The sequence below is a fragment of the Pristiophorus japonicus genome, chromosome 7, assembly GCF_044704955.1.
Source record: "Pristiophorus japonicus isolate sPriJap1 chromosome 7, sPriJap1.hap1, whole genome shotgun sequence".
NCBI classification, from domain to species: Eukaryota; Metazoa; Chordata; class Chondrichthyes; family Pristiophoridae; genus Pristiophorus; species Pristiophorus japonicus.
In genome coordinates, this window is record NC_091983.1 from 171344196 (window position 1) to 171363616 (window position 19421).

The following is a 19421-nucleotide window of genomic DNA, read 5'->3' on the forward strand; positions in this document are numbered from 1 at the left end:
GGGAGTCCGTGAACCGGCTTAAAAATTTGTTGCACGGCACTGCTCCGTGCACCACCCTCCAGGCCAAGTCCCCGATAAATCCTGGGAGGACTCCCACGCAGAGTGCACTCCATCGGGGACCCCCGCCTCCTCCGGACGGCAAGATGGTACGCCATGGCGTGTCCGGATGGCAGACGAGGATGGCAAAGTTGAGAGTGTGCAGGAGCAGCCCGTACAGGAAACCCCTCCGCGCAGAACTGAAAGGCACGGAGGGGATTTCCCCGAGGCGGCTCAAGTTGTGAGGCTCCGGCTCCCGAGGGAGGTTCCGGGGTTTGGCACCAATGAGGAATTCCGTCCGGACGGGGGTCAGTTCGGACGGGATCTCCCCAGGTGCTTGAGCCTCCTTGATGCACCTAACGGAGTCAGGGCCCAGAGCTGTTTTTAGCGACTCTATGGCATCGGCCGCGCGGCGGACGTCGGCCGAATTTAGGCGCCGCGCCAGCGTGTCTGGCACCATCCAGCCGGCTCCTCCGCCATCGAGCAGGTCCCTGACCCTGGTCACCTCACCAGCCACAGCCCTCCCGTCCGACTGCCACCTAAAACCTCGGTCGTGGAGGTACGGATTTCCGAGCAGTGGCTCCTGCAGGACAGCCGCTACTCCAGCCGGTGGAGAGCTGCGCTTGGTGGAGACTTTGTTCCAGACCCTAGTGAGTTCCTTGTAAAAGACAAGCAGCTCCTGGACGGCGGTCCTGACGCCCCCCCAAGCTCACAAACAGGAGCTGCGTGTCGTAGTTGAGGCCGTGCTGCTTGCAGAAGAAATACGTCGCCAGAGCACGCCACCTAGGAGAGGGCTCGACGTAGAGGTATCTCTGCAGGATCTGAAGACGGAAAGTCGCGAGCTGGGCGCTGACGCACACCAAGGACTGACCGCCCTCCCTAAGCGGGAGACTCAAGACCGCGGCAGAGACCCAGTGTTTCCTGTTGTTCCAGAAGAAGTCCACTAGCTTCTTCTGTATCTTGGCGACAAACGTAGGGGGAGGGGTCAAAGTGACCAGCCGGTACCACAGCATGACGGCTACCAGCTGGTTTATGACTAGCGCTCGACCCCTGTAGGACAGCACCAGGAGTCCGGAACATTTCTCCCAGTTGATCTTGGCGGAGGATGCGGCCGAGTAAATCTCCTGGCACTCACGCATCCTTCGCAGGTCAGCGGAATCCTCTACCGTGAGGAGCACGTCATCGGCCTAAGCCGAGAGGACGACCTTCACGCCCGGCCCTTGCAGAGCCAGTCCCGTCAACCTCGTCCGCAGGAGGTGCAGGAAAGGCTCCACGCAAACGGCGTATAACTGGCCGGACATGGGGCATCCCTGGCGCACCCCTCTCCCAAAGCGAAGCAGCGCCGTCAAGGACCCGTTAACCTTAATCAGACACTCCGCGACGGCGTACAAAAGTCGGATCCGGGCGACAAAATGCGTCCCGAACCCGAAAGCACGCAGAGTTCCGAGCAGATAGTCGTGATCCACCCTGTCAAACGCCTTCTCTTGGTCGAGGGATAGGAAGGCGACCGACAGACCAGCCTCCTGGGAATGATGGATGAGGTCCCGGACCAGATGGATGTTATCGTGGATTGTCCGGCCCGGGACCGTGTAGGACTGTCGGGGTGGATCATGTGATCCAGCACGGCGCCAAGGCGAGCAGACATCACCCTGGTGAAGATTTTGTAGTTCGTGCTGAGGAGGGAGACTGGGCGCCAGTTCTTAAGGAGGCGGAGATCACCCTTCTTAGGCAGCAGGATGATGACTGCCCTGCGCCAAGAGAGGGGCATCTCCCCAGTCACCAGACTTTCTCCCAGGACCCGCGCGTAGTCACCCCCCAGGACGTCCCAGAACGCCCTGTGGAACTCCACGGTCAGCCCGTCCAGCCCCGGGGATTTTCCCCTCGAGAGCCGGTCGAGGGCGCCGATCAGCTCTGCCAGGCTTAGCGGAGCTTCCAGATTTTCGGCGCCCTCCGGGCTGACCTTCGGCAGGTCCTCCCACAAAACTCTACGCGCTTCCTCACTGGATGGCTCCGGAGAGAACAGAGCCCCGTAATAGTCTCAGGCCCTGTTGATGATGCCCTCCGGATCCGAGACGAGAGAGCCGTCGTCGGCCAACAGCGTCAAGAGCTGCTTACGGACACCCTGTCTTTTTTCCAGCGAGTAGAAGGGGGAACCGCGGTCCAGATCCCGCAGGAACCGGATCCGCGGCCTCACGAACGCGCCTTGGGACCCGACGAGCTGCAGGTCCTTCAGCGCGGCCTTCTTCGCTTCGTACACCGTCCGCAGGGCCGGGTCCTCGACGACTTGACCGAGACGGGACTCCAGGTCGAGCACCTCTTTTTCTAGGCGCCCGACCCTGGCCGCCCGCCTCTTGGTCGACCCCCTCGCATACTCTTGACAGAAGACGCGGACGTGAGCCTTGCCCACGTCCCACCATAGCCTCAAGGATGGGAAGCCCCCCTGCTTCCTTCTCCAGTCGGCCCAGAAAGGATGTAACGAGTCCTGGAACCGCACGTCCTCCAGCAGCTGGTTGTTAAAATGCCAGTACGCAGACCCCGTCCTCGCGCGGAGCGAAGCGAGCTCCGCCCACACCAGGTGGTGGTCCGAACACGCCACTGCTCCGTGCACCACCCTCCAGGCCAAGTCCCCAATAAATAATGTGAGGACTCCCGCGTAGAGTGCACTCCATCGGGGACCCCCGCCTCCTCCGGAAGGCAAGATGGTACGCCATGGCGTGTCCGGACAGCAGACGAGGATGGCAAGGGTGAGAGTGTGCAGGAGCAGCCCGTACAGGAAACCCCTCCGTGCAGAACTGAAAGGCACGGAGGCGATTTCCCCGAGGCGGCTCAAGTTATGAGGCGCCGACTCCCGAGGGAGGTTCCGGGGTTTGGCGCCGATGAGGAATTCCGTCCAGAAGGGGGTCAGTTCGGACGGGATCTCCCCACGTAGTTGAGCCTCCTCGACACACCTAACGGAGTCAGGGCCCAGATCTGTTTTTAGCGACTCGATGGCATCGGCCGCGCGGTGGACGTCGGCCGAATTTAAGCGCCGTGCCAGCATGCCTGGCGCCATCCAGCCCGCTCCTCCGCCATCGAGCAGGTCCCTGACCCTGGTCACCTCACCAGCCACAGCCCTCTCGTCCGACTGCCACCTAAAACCTCGGTCGTGGAGGTACGGATTCCCGAGCAGGGCTCCTGCAGGACAGCCGCCACTCCAGCCGGTGGAGAGCTGCGCTTGGTGGAGACTTTGTTCCAGACCCTGGTGAGTTCCTTGTAAAAGACAGGCAGCTCCTGGACGGCTGTCCTGACGCCCTCCCAAGCTCACAAACAGGAGCTGCGTGTCGTAGTTGAGGCCATGCTGCTGGCAGAAGAAATATGTCGCCAGCGCACGCCATCTAGGAGGGGGCCCGACGTAAAGGTATCTCTGCAGGGTCTGAAGATGGAAAGTCGCGAGCTGGGCGCTGACGCACACCAAGGACTGAGCGCCCTCCCTAAGCGGGAGACTCAAGACAGCGGCAGAGACCCAGTGCTTCCTGTTGTTCCAGAAGAAGTCCACCAGCTTCTTCTGTATCTTGGTGACAAACGCAGGGGGAGGGGTCAAAGTGACCAGCCGGTACCACAGCATAGCGGCCACCAGCTGGTTTATGACTAGCGCTTGACCCCTGTAGGACAGCACTCAGAGCAGTCCTGTCCAGCGCCCTAGGCGAGCGGCGACCTTGGCCTCCAGCTCTTGCCAGTTCGCCGGCCAGGCTTCCTCGTCGGGGCTAAGGTAGACTCCCAGATAGAGGAGATGGGTCGTGCTCCAGGCAAAAGGCCTGAGCTCCTCCGGCAGGGAGTCCACCCGCCATTGACCCACCAGGAGTCCGGAACATTTCTCCCAGTTGATCCTGGCGGAGGATGCGGCCGAGTAAATCTCCTGGCACTCACAGATCCTCCGCAGGTCAACGGGATCCTCTACCGTGAGGAGCACGTCATCGGCATAAGCCGAGAGGACGACCTCCACGACCGGCCCTTGCAGAGCCAGTCCCGTCAACCTCGTCCGCAGGAGGTGCAGGAAAGGCTCCACGCAAACAGCATATAACTGGCTGGACATGGGGCATCCCTGGCGCACCCCTCTCCTAAAGCGAAGGGGCGCCGTCAAGGACCCGTTAACCTTAATCAGCGACAGCTGTGCAACTCTTTTGGGGCGGTACAAAATAAACATTAGATCGAGTGCCCCCCGATCTGGGGGACACTCCAGACACTTATAACTGCCCTCTTTTTTAAAAAAAATTTTTGGGGGTTTTTTTGTGCTTTTTTTTCCTTTTTGTGATTTTTTTTTGGGCATTAAAATTCCATATTTTACAAGTGCCCCCTATAAAAGGCGTGGGGGACACTAAAAACCCCGGCAATTAAAACAAATTAAACTTTAAAACATAAAATCAAATTAAAATTTGGTTGCCGGGGGTGATGATGCACTCCAGTCCCTCCGGCGCCCACCTCTCGCGGAAGGCCGCGAGCGTACCGGTGGACACCGCGAGCTCCATCTCTAGGGACACCCTGGCGCGGATGTAGGCGCGGAAGAGAGGCAGGCAGTCAGGCTGAACGACCCCCGACAGTTCTACAGCTCTTTTGGGGAGTACAAATAAACATTAGATCGAGTGCCCCCCGATCTGGGGGACACTCCAGGCAGTTATAACTGCCCTCTTTTTTTGTTGTTTTTTTGGGGGGGGGTTTTTGTGTTTTTTTTTTCCTTTTGTGATTTTTTTTTTGGGGCATTAAATTCATATAATTTTACAAGTGCCTCCTATAAAAGGGGAGGGGGACACTAAAACCCGGCAATTAAAACAAATTAAGCTTTAAAACAAATAAAATCAAATTAAAATTTGGTTGCCGGGGGTTATAATGCACTCCAGTCCCTCCGGCGCCCACCTCTCGCGGAAGGCCGCGAGCGTACCGGTGGACACCGCGAGCTCCATCTCTAAGGACATCCTGGCCCAGATGTAGGCGCGGAAGAGAGGCAGGCAGTCAGGCTGAACGACCCTCGACAGCTCTACAACTCTTTTGGAGGAAACAAAATCAACATTAACTCAAGTGCCCCTCGATCTGGGGGACACTCCAAACACTTTTCACGTGCCCTTTTTTTTTTGTTTGTTTTTTTTTGGTGATTTTTGTGGGGTTTTTTGTGGGGTTTGTTTGGGCACTAAAATCATAGTTTTTTTTTTTCCAAGTGCCCCCTATAAAAGGGGAGGGGGACTCTAAAACCGGCATTTAAAACAAATTAAACTTTAAAACATATAAAATCAAATTAAAATTTGGTTGCCGGGGGTGATGATGCACTCCAGTCCCTCCGGCGCCCACCTCTCGCGGAAGGCCGCGAGCGTACCGATGGACATTGCGTGCTCCATCTCTAGGGACACCCTGGCTCGGATGTACAGGCGGAAGAGAGGCAGGCAGTCAGGCTGAACGACCCCCGACAGCTCTACAACTCTTTTAAAGTAAACAGGCAAACATTAGATCAAGTGTCCCCCGACTACAAACATTTCCCAAGGCCCTTTTTTTTGTTTTGTTTTTTTTGTATTTTTGTAGGTTTTTTTTGTGTTTTTTTTTGGGGCTCTAAAACCATAATTTACAAGTGCCCCCTATAAAAGGGGAGGGGGACACTAAAACCGGCAATTAAAACAAATTAAACTGTAAAATAATTAAAATCAAATTAAAATTTGGTTGCCGGGGGTGATGATGCACTCCAGTCCCTCCGGCATCCACCTCTCGCGGAAGGCCGCGAGCGTACCGGTGGACACCGCGTGCTCCATCTCCAGGGATACCCTGGCGCGGATGTACGCGCGGAAGAGAGGCAGGCAGTCAGGCTGAACGACCCCCGACAGCTCTACAAACCTGTGAGCATCCTCACGGGTGCAAACATTACAATAAGTTATAAATTTGTCTCGAGCGGTAGCGCACAACGGATGATAGTGAACTGTCCCTTTTGCACCCCGCCTGATTTTCTTTTCTATTGATTTCAATGGGAAAAAACTATGTGGACAGAGTGTAAAGCGTGCTGACGATTCACTATTGTCCATGTGGTGTTACCACCCTAGTCGAATTTAAACCCCATACAATCAGATTAAAGTGTTCAGGCAAAAATTGTTAGTCAGGTTTATTTGCAGTGATACACCCCAGCAGAAAGACATTGAATGTACAATACTTGAAACAATGTAGGTAAAATCAAGCTATATGGATATAAAATGCTGTCCTCAGAGCATAGTTCTTACATCTCGATAACCAACAGGACTCCTATTTGAAACAGTCTTTGTAGGCATGTAGATGATACAAATTTCAAAGCATAGTGTTCAGATCTTCAGACAGAACAAAGCTATGATTTATGTTGTGAGAATCCTTTTAACTGAAAGCTATGCCTTTGAAGTTAGTTTTCACATTTTGTGAATGTGGCGTTAATATTTCAGTATTACTGTCTATCTGCAAATGTCTTACTTTATAACTGAGTTTGTCCATTCCACGATCTGCTAATTTGCATATATTAACATTTCAAACAACCCATCCTAGCTATCAGCAACTGCTTACTGAATTAATCTCTGATACAAACAAAAGAAAATCCATCCATAACAAACATATCCCATTGCCATGATCAGTAACAAACATGGTCACCATCGCTACGAAAAAAGGTCTTGATCCAGAAATATAGCTCATTGATGCCAATTTTTAAGTCACTTTTACCCTCTCCATATAGAATATAATACAGTAATCTCACTTTTGTCAGTCTATATTCTGTGACTATTTATTTACAGCATCCTGTAAAATATTCTCTTCTTCCCCCCCATGGATGTTGAGTTAACTGGCATCTTACTCCTTTTTCTGAATATTGGAACTACATGTAATTTTGCAGCTCCTAGGTGCCACTGTGCAATTTTTTTTAATTCATTTTTATTTATCCAAAGCAATTCTACCTTGAAACTGAAAAACGAATAGAAGCAGAATGGCAAAAAGGATCAACAGCAGGAGACACAGCAAAGAAATGAGAAGTAAAGCAATTTACTAGAACACTGAATAAACAAAATGTGTGTTATGTGGTTGATATAAAGCAAACTCATTTTAAAATTGTTTAAAAACTGTAGAGCATAAAATGCAGTAGTGGGCTTACTGCCAAAACTTGGAAAGTATTTTTAAATCCCTTGTTATTTTATCCGAATGACTGTGGGGCAATGCAGCTTTAAGTATATATAAATCTGCGGTGGAGCTAAATTGAATTACTGGTGCCAATTTTTGGTTGCTACTATCTTGCCTAAAAATTGGGATAGCGAGACAAGAATCACTTGGAGGATTAACCTGCCAATTTACCGGTACCGATTATTACGGGGGTCTTGATTTAGGAAGACCCCCGTAAAATTCCTGCAGTTTCCAACAGTATTTAAAAAGGTATTCACCTGCAGCAAGGTAAAGGTGGAAGAAATTCTGGCATTCATTTTTTACCGCAGCTTGCTTGTGTGTTTTGAGCCTTAAAGGCTTTCAGTATTTGATCTCTTTGCCGTTGTAGGCACTGCAAAAATGTTCCCTGCCGCTATAAACCACTGCTCCCTTTTGCTTCCACCCCTGCCCTTGAAGATGCTTCTGCAGGCCTATCAAACTTGCCCATCCTGCTGGATTCCGACCCTCCCACTCACCAAGCTGCCTTGAAAGAGCATTGCAATTCGCCTGTTCAATATTGTGGCTGTCGCTTCCCACACCCGGCCCTGTCAACCACACATCTGATCTCACTCCTGTGCTTAACTGCATACAGCCCTCCTCTCACTTAGCTGTCAACCATCAGTAGGGAATTTTGCTTGTTCTTGTCAGTGTCAACTGTGGCTCAGTGGGTACCACACTCACCTCTGGGTTAGATGTTTGTGGGTTCAAGTTCCACTCCAGGGGCTGAGCATAAAAATCTAGGCTGACACTCCAGTGCAGTGCTGAGGAAGCGCTACACAGTCGGAGGTGCCGTCTTTCAGATGAGACGTTAAACCCCGAGGCCCTGTCTGCTCTCTCAAGTGGATGTAAAAGATCCCATGGCACTATTTTGAAGAAGAGCAGGGGAGTTATCACTGGTGTCCTAGCCAATATTTATTCCTCAATCAACATAACAAAAAAACAGATTATCTGGTCATTATCACATCTCTGTTTGTTTGCAAATTGGCTGCTGCGTTTCCAACATTGCAACAGTGACTACACTTCAAAAGTACTTAATTGGCTGTAAAGCACTTTGAGATGTCCAATGGTCGTGAAAGGCACCATATCAATTCAAGTCTTTCTTTACATTGTAACGCTTCCTGATCAAGGCTTGCAAAATGTATTTTTTTATTCATAGAAGCTCGTTGTGCATTGTGCAACCTCAGTGTTGCTTCAGCTCATAGACCAAATTAAACTGCGTAGCAGCAACAGACAAATTGACTTAATTGTCTTTAATTATATGAATTATTCTTTTTTGGCCTGTGCTTTTCAGTGATCAATCAACAATGATTAGCACACTAAACTAATCACACCCTCTGACTCTCTTTCTCCCTCGTGGCAGGGCCCACACTTTTCTTGACCTAACTACATCTCAGGAAAATATCATCAATGAATCAATCAGAAAATTATACACCCTGGCTCCAAATTTCCTCACATTCTACTGCACTGGGGGTAAAATGGAGGCAGGGACTCAGTATAGGGGCGTAAGTTGGGCAGAAGCCATTTCCACCAGGTTCTGTCCCACATTCAGTCCTATGACATTTCCGGTTAGGATGGGGTTTGGTCCAGTTTCCCACCCCTTCAGTTGCTCAGATATTTAAATTGCATGGTATTGATGGGATAGTTTCATACATCCCAATTCAAGTCATCACTGCCCCCGTTGCACTCAATGTATCTTACAAGCAGGTAAATGAAGCACTGTGATTTGCCAGGATCAACTGATCCTGGTGGAACTGCTACATTTAAAGGTGCTAACTTTTTGAACAAAATTGGCCCACAGGTTTGCCACCATATTTTTGAAATTATTTTCTTTCATGGAGCGTTACTGAGATAGACTTTAAACTGCCAAAATGGGGTGGAGCACTCGCCGGTTACCAGCAAAATTTGGAACCTTGGCATACAATACAGGATACTATTGAGCAGCATGAGTTTCCTGTGGGAATTCCCTCTGCACACAATGTTGATGAAGGAGGAGTGGGTAGATCTGAAGAGAGCAAATGAGAGTGTGGGAGCATCAAAGACGAATGAGTTCAACCAGTAACTACCCATCCCCCCCACCAGACCACATGCGCCTACAGGCCCAGGAGATTTTAAGATGGTATGAGTGACGAGCTGTGTCTTTTCAGACTTAGGAGCTCTAGATGACCTTTGCCAACTTCGATAGCCAGACCCACCATCCAGTTTACGTGCCCAAACAGCTCTGCCAGTAGCTGTCAAAGTGAGTGCAGTTCTATATTTTTACATCATTGGTTCATTCCAGGCTGCAATGGGGTATTTTTGTAACATTAACCAGTGGACCATCCAGTTCTGCATTCACCAGACCACCGATGCCATCTTTAGGAGAGCTGAGGTATTCATCCATTTTACTATGATTCCATACATTCCAAATGTTTGTTATTTTAAACTGACTGTCAGCTTTTCACACCACACACCAATTTGTTGGCATTTCACAGGAAAAGTCAACTTTTTTCACTGGGATAGGCAGTCACCAATATGAACCAATCGGATCAGTTGGAGAATAGTAATGGCTATTAGAACAATTTTTCTTCCCGTGTTGTATGAGCAAAAACTTGTGCCAGAAGGCTTTAAGGTAAGTTAATGGTTTCTCAGCACCACAGTTCCAGGTGGTTTTATTAATTGAGTGTAGCTCCTAAATTCAAACTTTAAAAAACGTTTAATTTCCCTCGTGTCAGGCTGTAGTCTTATCTGAAGGTTTATCTTCTTCAAGATTAGTTGCCTTTTCCTTTCCCTGGTGTGAATGCATTAACTGGCTTTATTGAGCATTCTTTTCCTACACTTGTGAAATTGCTAGGATCTGGAAATTAAGAATGGGGTCATTCCCATATTTTGGATTTTACTACAGTGTACTCCTGTGATATGAACCTTTGTTATTTTGTGTGAGTCGCAGTGCCCAGTTATTTTCTGTAATTTCGCTGTTTTCAGTTTGTTTACACATATAGTTGAGAGGTTCCTTTGTTAATGTGGAGTGACTGGGAAGAGAGACCACACCACCTATATTAGAACTGTCAACATCCAAGAGGAAATATAAGGAGTGGCATTAATCATCAGTAAGAAGAGTATATAGGTTGCAAATCCAAAGACAAAAGGCAGTCAATCAGATCCACCTGAGAACACAAATGTCAGCACCACTTGCCTGTTTCTGCAAACCACATTTCTGTCACTTTACTTGTAGTATGTAATGTTCATTTTCAGTAGAAGAAAATAAACCTTTTTTATATATAAACTAGAAATTACGAGTGGACAAATGCTTAATGTTCAATTGATGCTCCTCTATTTTATTCCATTATCTTCAGATGTTCTGCGACCAGCCCGAAAACCACTGGGAGAAAGTTTTTCGTTGGTTGTTCTTTTAGTTGGCAGAGCATGATGTGAGAATATTATCTGCTGCTGTTAGAAGCAAAATTAAACGGTGATTATCGCAACACGAGCGGTCTCCTTTGTACTTGTAGAGGTGCCCAATTTTGGCGACCTTGAAATCTTGCAGCAGTTTTATGCTCCCAGATTTTATTGTAGAGGACAAATGAGTCTTTTGTAGCAAATCCAGGAAAAGTGTAGAGAAGAGCACTAGAATTTCTGATAGTTTCTATTGACCTGACAAAGACATTCAGTGCTGTGAATTGTGATGGGATGAAGGAGATTCTTTTGGCAGATTTGTGAATATTGCATGCCAATTACACCATGGTATGATAACCTGACTAATAAACCAAGGTCACCTATCCACTATTTGTAGTCACTAACTGAGTCAAATAAGGTTGTGTTCTTGATTCAACCCTGCTCATGGTGCTAGTTGTTGCGGTACCACTCAAGGGATTAAAGAACTGTGACAGAGGAATTTATATTCGATGTCGTACAGGTGGCAGCATCTTCAACCTTTGCTGGCTGCTTGCAAAAATAAAAGTAATGCAGATAACCATGACTTACTTTTTGCCAATTATCACCCACATTAGAGGATATTCAGCTGCTCAGGCTGCACAAAGTTTTGGCCTTACCACCAACTTTAAAAAGGGGGATGTCATGGTCCGCCTCCTGGTCATCCAGCCACGCTCTTACCTGGTCATTCACCACACCCCCTACTGGTCATCCAGCCACGCCCTTACCTGGTCATTCACCACACCCCCTACTGGTCATCCAGCCACGCCCTTACCTGGACATTCAACACGCCCTCCTACTGGTCATCCAGCCACGCCCCCCTCTGGTTATGATCAATAACTTACCACTTAAGATCACGGATAAATTCTGCTACCCTCAGTAGTGTTCTCTCACAGAATGTCACAATCGACGACATCACTCACCGAATTATGCCCCCAGATCCCCCTACCGTCAACGCTCAAAACCCCCTCAATAATTTCTAAATTCAGCACTGTTTCAAACTGTGTATTTTGAGATTTTATGTATTTTGAGATTTTTACCCTGCAATAAAAGTGATGAAATATTGGGTACTTGCAGCTTCAGTTATCACTTGCCCAGATAATACTGCAACCACTCATCTACACATCTCATAAGGCTTATGTTGAGGGCTGATCTTGAGCTGCCAGTTTTTCTGGGACTGTCAGCTTTTTTAATAAGCTGTCAATCAAATTTTGCTAGGTTAGTATGTATGTGACTCTAAGGTAGAGCATAAAAGGACCATTCAGTCCTGTAATGTTGCTGTGTTCCCTAAAGTTCAAGGGCCATAGATGGGACTGCAGGCTCCTATTTGGAACCTGTTGGTGTCAGCCTTGGCTCAGTGGTACTAACGCTCTTGCCTCAGAGTCAGAAAGTTGTGGGTTCAAGCCCCACCTGACACAGAATCCAGGCTGACACTTCAGTGCAGTACTGAGGGAGTGCTGCAGTGATGGATTGGTGTCTTTTGATGAGATGTTAAGCTGAGACCCCGTCGACCCTTTCAGGTAGATGTACAAGTTCCCATGGCACTATTTAAAGAAGATTAGCAGAGTTTGGGTAATCATTTATTCCTCAGCTAATATCACCAAAATAACTTATCTTGTCAAATATCTCATTGCTGTTTGAGGAGCCTTGCTGTGCACAAGTTGGCTGCCACGTTTCCCTACATTACAGCAGTGACTACACTTCAAAATATACCTAATTAGTTGCGATATGCTTTGCGATGTCCTGAGGCCGAGAAAGGCACTGTATAAAAGCAAGTTTGTTCTTTATACTGAATTTCCTGAATGGAAAGGGATTCCATTCCCTGAATGTTTAAATTGTTTGTGACCGACAACAAGTTCTCCATGTCAATGTCAAATTTGCAGTGAATTGTCATTGCACTACTGTCATGGGGCCTTGAACCAGCCTTCCTGTTTTATTCAGGGTAGACAGTCAAGTGTCAGGCTGGATTATGGGCAACAAAGTATACCCCTTGCTTCGATGGCTCATGACTCCACTTTGACTGCTATCCTCACCAATGGGTACAATGAGGCGTGTTGATTGACTAGGGCGGTCATTAAGAGAACTATTGTGGCTCTGAAAGTTTCAGTGTCTGGATAAATCAGAAGGGAAACTGCAGTTTACTCTAAAGTGGGTCTCTTGCCTTGTGGCTGCTTGCTGTACCAGCACTACATTGTTATTTGGAAAGAAATGGAAATGGAAACCCTGGCAGAGGAATCCCTGTGAAAGGGTTGTGAAGATGTGTGAAGCAACTTAATTCATCCAAATCAAAACAAGATAAAAGCAGTATGTCGCTTGTGCCAGTTTTGAGGGCAGTAGCAGGCGTAAGCAGTAGTAAGTATCCCATTGTATTGGAGGAGCTGCTTATGTAGCAAGTGAAGGGAAGGATTGGTTGTGCTGGGATAAAGTGTAATGTGTAGGGCTGCATTCAGAGTTAGAGAGATGTGAAAAGGAGTCTTGCCTTGGCAGTCCTGGTAAGATGGTGCTGCAGCCAGGTCCTAGGAGTGATGTCGCTGGCACTGATCTGCTCAGCCTTCTCTCCATGCATGCTAACTTATTTGTCAGGCCGTCAGGGAAACAGGGTTTCCTGCCCAATTCAACAAACAAACAAAGGAATATCCATATTAAAGTTTTTAAACTGGTGTTCGTAGGGTAACAGTCTAGCTTGTAAACATTCATTTTTCCATTTCTGTTTCTTGTGATTTGGAGGAATCAATTATTGATATTAACATTGTCAACGATTTTGTATCTGCAGCAAAAAAACATCAGCACCCAAGCCTGTCATCTCTGCCACCTCCTGTTCCATTCCTATGCTGGCCATATCCAGTTTTGGAATTAAGAAAAAGTGACAACGATAGTAAGCACTACTACATTTTAACTTTATTATAGCACATGGTTTCACTGTTGTGTAGTTCTGTGTGTCACAGCTAAAGAAAACTATTACAAGTATTCTAGGATCCTTACACAGTTCTATCTTAGAAAGAAAAATACAGTGGCAAAGAGATTTGCACTCCACCACCAACTTGGCAGAATAATGAGGCTATGTTGGTAGCAGGCACAGAATCACACCTAATTGCTCTTACGGTTGGTCAAATAATAAGTCTGACAGTTTATTCCTTGGAAATTGTACACCTATTTTACTTGCTAAAAGTATAGACACCTTATTTCACACAAGAAGCAAATAACAGTAAATAATACTGGCAAGTAATTGGAAGCATGTGGAGTTGAGGGGAAATTGTATACGGCAGCAGAGATTTGCAATTCATCGAAGGCGCATCACAGGATGAAAGTGCGTCAATACCCGGGAAATTACAGTGGCTATTGTTGTCATACAAGCTTAATGTACTTATATCAAATTCCTCTCTGCTATTTAATGGAGGCATTATTCCATTTGTTTTAAATGAGTTAACTTCGCTATTAAAATAAAGAAGAGAGGAATTTGCTACAAACACATTGGAGATGATTTTGACTTTGGGTGATATGTAAAAATGGGCAATATTGATTAGGTCGCCTTTTAAACGTCTCTTCCAGTTTTCATTTCCATTGTGTGTTTGTAGGACAACATCACTCTCAGTAATTTTCAGGCTTATATGTACAGTTGAGTGCAATAGCCAACTGATTAGGTCCCACATGGCAGACTGATCACAAAAGTAAAAGTCCATGGGATCCAGGGCAAAGTGGCAAGTTGGATCCAAAATTGGCTCAGAGGCAGGAAGCAAAGGGTAATGGTTGATGGGTGTTTTTGTGACTGGAAGGATGTTTCCAGTGGGGTTCCGCAGGGCTCAGTACTAAGTCCCTTGCTTTTTATGATATACATTAATTATCTAGACTTGAATATAGGGGATATGATTAAGAAGTTTGCTGATGATATAAAATTGACTGTGTCGTTGATAATGAAGAAAAAAGCTGCGGACTGCAACAATATATCAATGAACTGGTCAGGTGGGCAGAACAGTGGTAAATGGAATTTAATCCAGAGAAGTGTGAGGTAATGCATTTGGGGAGGGCTAACAAGGAAAGGGAACACACATTAAATAGTAGGATACTGAGAATGTGGAGAGGAACAAAGGGACCTTAGACTGCACGTCCACAGATCCGTGAAAATAGCAGGCCAGGTAGATAAGTTGGTTAAAAAGGCATACGTAATGCTTGCCTTTATTAGCTGATGCATAGAATACAAGAGCAGGGGGGGTTATGCTTGAACTGTATAAAACACTGGTTAGGCCACAGCTGGAGTACTGCGTGCAGTTTTGGTCACCGCATTACAGGAAGGATGTGATTGCACGGGACAGGGTACAGAGGAGATTTACGAGGATGTTGCCGTGAGTGGAGATTCTTAGCTATGAGGATAGGTTGGATAGGCTGGGTTTGTTTTCCTTGGAACAGAGGAGGCGGAGGGGAGACCGCATTGAGGTGTATAAAATTATGAGGGGCCTAGATATAATGGATAGAAAGAGCCTATTTCCCTTAGCAGAAGGTTCAACAACCAGGGGGCAAAATTTTAAAGTAATTGGTAGAAGGTTTAGAGGAAATTTGAGTGGAAATTTCTGCATACAGAGGGTTGTGGGGGTCTGGAACTCACTGCCTGAAAGGGTGGTAGAGGCAGAAACCCTCACCACATTTAAAAAGTACTTGGATGTGCACCTGATGTGCCATAACCTGCAGGGTTACGGACCTAGAGCTGGAAAGTTGGATTAGGCTGGATAGCCTCTTATTGGCTGACATGGACATGATGGGCTGATATGGCTTCCTTCCGTGCTGTAAACTTTTATGATTCTATGCTTCTATGACTATAACAGCCACAACCAGATCAAATTAAAATGGCAGGCCAGCAATTCTTATTGAGTTCCTTAAACACAATACAATGTTCAGTTAGTACTGCAAAGATTAATTTAATTAATGACATTTCCTGACTTGTTTCGATTGTAATAGAGTTAATCAAAATTCCACCAGGATACTATGAGTATATACAACAGCCTGAATATGCCTAGATACAAGTATATATAGAGCTGTTCAATTCCCTCCTTCCCCCAATTCATGGCAATGCTCATTTCAAGGGAAAACTTTCTAAGATACCAATTTATTGCCCAAACATTCAATAGCAGAAAGGGTGAAAATGTATTCTAGCATACAACACAAGGATATCACAGTGGCACTCGAACACCTATCAGCAAACCTTAAACTTATTATAATACTCAGTCCATTGATGGAAATATGATTTAAGAAAGAATTTATTATATTTTCCAACTTGAGGCTGTGGAAAATAGGACCTGCAAGTAAATGAAAATTGTGAAACTAAGTCTGTCTGAGGTTTATATTGGAATCTGTTTTGGTTTCTGCAAAAACTAAAACAGGAATTGCAAACAGGCCAATCAGCATCTGAAAGGAAAGATATTCAGGTCTGGTCCTTTTATCAACTGTTTTTATTTCAAATTTCCAACATGTGTTTTTTTTATCTTCTGTTGATGCCAACCTGCTTCGCACTGTATTTAGATTTGTACAGCTATATTCAGCTTTAAGAATAAAGCATGTCTCCAGCAGATGTAATTAAATGGCTGCAGCATTTTTTTTAAAATCCACTTTAAATATAGACATCTGCACATTTTATGGTGTAACCAACAAAGCAAATGAAGAGTAGAAGCATAATACACAATGTAGGGAGGAGGGGTGGGGAATTGGTAAATGACAAAAAACACCAGTCCATATTGGAGGATCTGTTGTATTTTCAGCGGATTATACCAGCATCTGAATAATTTCAACAATCTTGATGTAACTCTACTGCCTGCTTCCATGGTGAAAACACCTCAAGGACAATTTTTGCATTAGGGTCGGACAATTCTAACTGGGTTAGAACTGGTTCAAATCCCATCTGAAAGATCAAATAGAAAATAGCATTCCATACAAATGCATAAGCATATTTACATAATTTTTCACAGCAACAGGTGGAATAGATTAAATTTAAAGGGACGGAGACAATGTCACAATATGGAGGCAAACAGCCTTGATTTTAACTCCAGGTGGATCCCCTGCTCAAGCGTTAAAATTACACTTGCGTCTCAATTATATTATCGGACCGCAACATGCTTATGTAAAGAAGGTCCCTGTTGGCTCTGAGACCTTGACCTTGCTGCCTGCTCAGAAGATTTTGCGATCATGGCAGCTTTCGGACAGATAAGAGTCAGGGCGATTTTAACTGCCCACCCGTGGTTTCTGCTGAGCGAGGTTAAAAATCGCCCCCAGAAACTCATAGAACTTCAAAAGGCATCTCAATCTATTAGCAGCTTTTTCCTAGACTAAAATGGTAGACCAGCCCAGCTTTAAATCACCTCAACGTCAGTAATGATCAAAAAAAGGTTTGGAGAACTTTTGTAAACTCTGCAATCATTTAGCCAAAATCGTTTTATTCTACATTTCTTCATTGCTGTTATGAAATCAAAGAAAAGGAACAGAATAAAGGAAATTAATTCTACTGTTACACCGACATACTTCAGAATTGAATAGCACGAATGAACCAAGGAAAGTGTCATTGAACAACATCTACTGTCTCAAGGTTACACGTTAGTATTTAGCTTCGCTGTGTCCTAATGGTCCCAGGGGAGTTAAAGCTAATTTTAAACATGTGGGGGTCAAGTTTCTGCTTGTTTACGCTTATATCAGTGCAATCTGGGCAGAATCGGTAAATCGTAGATGAGTTACACCCAAAACCACTTGCGCTTGTGTTTCCCCATGAGCTTTTATGCTGGCTCGATTTGCCCGAATCAGGCCCCACCCACAAAACTGGCCACACCCCCAGTCAAAAATTGCAAGATTCCACTGATTGCTCTAGTTCTGAAAGGCTCTTGAAATTGTGCTCATTTTCTTAGGTCACAGGCACTAGTACGCACGTTTTCAAAATTTTCAGATCAAAAAGTTTTAGTTTACTAAGAAACTGACTGGTGTACACCAATGAAACTAATAAATGGTTCAGTATATATATGTTTTTAATTTCATTGATTTTAAATCAGGATATTGTCCAACGAGGAGAGATCGAGTAGACTAGGCCTATATTTTCTAGAGTTTAGAAGAATGAGAGGTGATCTCATTGCAACATACAAAATTCTTACAGAACTTGACAAGATAGATGCAGGGAAGATGTTTCCCCTGGCTGGGTAGTCTAGAACCAGGTGTCACAGTCTCAGAATAAGGGGGTCGGCCATTTAGGATTGTGATGAGGATAAATTTCTCTCAGGGTGGTGAATCTTTGGAATTCTCTACCCCAGAGTGCTATGGAGGCTCAGTCATTGAGTATATTCAAGACAGAGATTGATGGAATCTTAATGGGGATAGTGCAGGTAAGTGGAGTTGAGGTAGATCAGCCATGATCTTATTGAATAGCAGAGCAGGCTCGAGGGGCCGAATGGCCTACTCCTGCTTCTAATTCTTATATTCTTATAGGTTACTCACAGAACTGGACACCCTTACTAAAAATACTTATTTATGGCGATAATCCCATTTTCACCTGTATTAATAAAACTGTACCAGGTTACCATTTTTAAATACATCAAGGAATACTTTTTAATGGAAAGGGAAAACAAGAAATGATTACATTTTATTACACTGTTCGATTGCACTGGTTCATGGAAGATTTTACGATTGTGATTAGGCAAATGAATTATAGCGTAAACTTGAAGCCTAAGCTGATCAGCGCAATTTCAAGCACATTTTGGCCACAATTTCCCCGTTGTGCTCAAAGCAGAAACTCTACCCCATGCTTCTTCGTTCATTATTTCCTCATTGTAAGTTAAGTAGAATCCAGAATACATAAATGACAAATACAGACCATCTTTAATGTAAAAACTAGGAAACATGATTTTAAAAATAAATTCCATTGTTTGCAAGCAAATTTTAATCTAACACATCAGCCTCCCATATATCATTCTTATTGTGCTTTCCCCCCCCCCCCCCCCTCCTCCTTTTTCCCTTTGGTGATGACTAACTCTACAGTATGCTTCCTTGGATATGGGAATGGCCATCTAGTACCTTGCCAATTGGCCTTTTTACATGTGTGAGCCTGCGTGACCACGCTGACTACCTGCACATTCCCCACTACCCTCCAAGCTCCCCCTCCCCCGCTCCACAGCTGGGGGCAAATCCTCCAGCTATTTCAGCCTTACTGGTTAGAACTATTTCCCTAAATTCCATTGTTTAGCTACTTTTCTTTCTATTAAAAAAAACTCTGAGGTTGACCATGCTTTGTCATCTCTTCTGCTTGGCATTTATCATCTATGAAGCAGCTGGAGGCATTTTCTGCATTAAATAAATGCAAGTTGTTTTTGAGCAACCATTGTGCTTTCAGTATTGGCTTTGTCATCTTCGCAGCGAGCCTTGCTTTGATTTAGATAACTTTGCCACCAGAAAATTACGTCTGCCAGTGACACTGCAGGGCTTGCTGAGTACAAAGAAATATTTTCGAGGACTGCTGCTGTAACTCAACATATCTCTTGAGTGACAGAGAAGTCAAATGAAATCAGATCACACAGAATAACTGGGCATTACTGTTTGGATGATGAATGACTTTTTCTTTAATGAATCAAAGCAAATCCTATCTGTTCTTCACTGTTGCAGTTTTCTTTTTTTAATGGAAATGAATAGCTTGCAATGAATATCTTCACTGTGAGGAAGATGCAGTTGACATTCACAGAATGTGAAGGTACCAATAACTATATCCAACAGTGACTGCCACATGCGCTCGCACACACAAACATAATGAAAGTAATCAATGTTAGTAATCAAAGCCACATTCAATTAAGACCAAAAAG

The 19421-nt window shown here is 45.6% G+C and overlaps 1 long non-coding RNA gene across 2 annotated transcripts in view; it reads left to right on the forward strand.

The window, feature by feature from the left end:
* The window catches only part of LOC139266903 (uncharacterized), a 63474-nt gene extending 52822 nt beyond the window's left edge, over positions 1-10652 (forward strand). For both annotated transcript variants that reach the window (XR_011593799.1, XR_011593800.1), the window contains exons 2-3: positions 6951-7034; positions 10530-10652. This is a non-coding gene — a long non-coding RNA (uncharacterized lncRNA). The remainder of the gene's footprint in view (positions 1-6950; positions 7035-10529) is intronic.
* The last annotated feature ends 8769 nt before the right edge of the window (positions 10653-19421 follow it).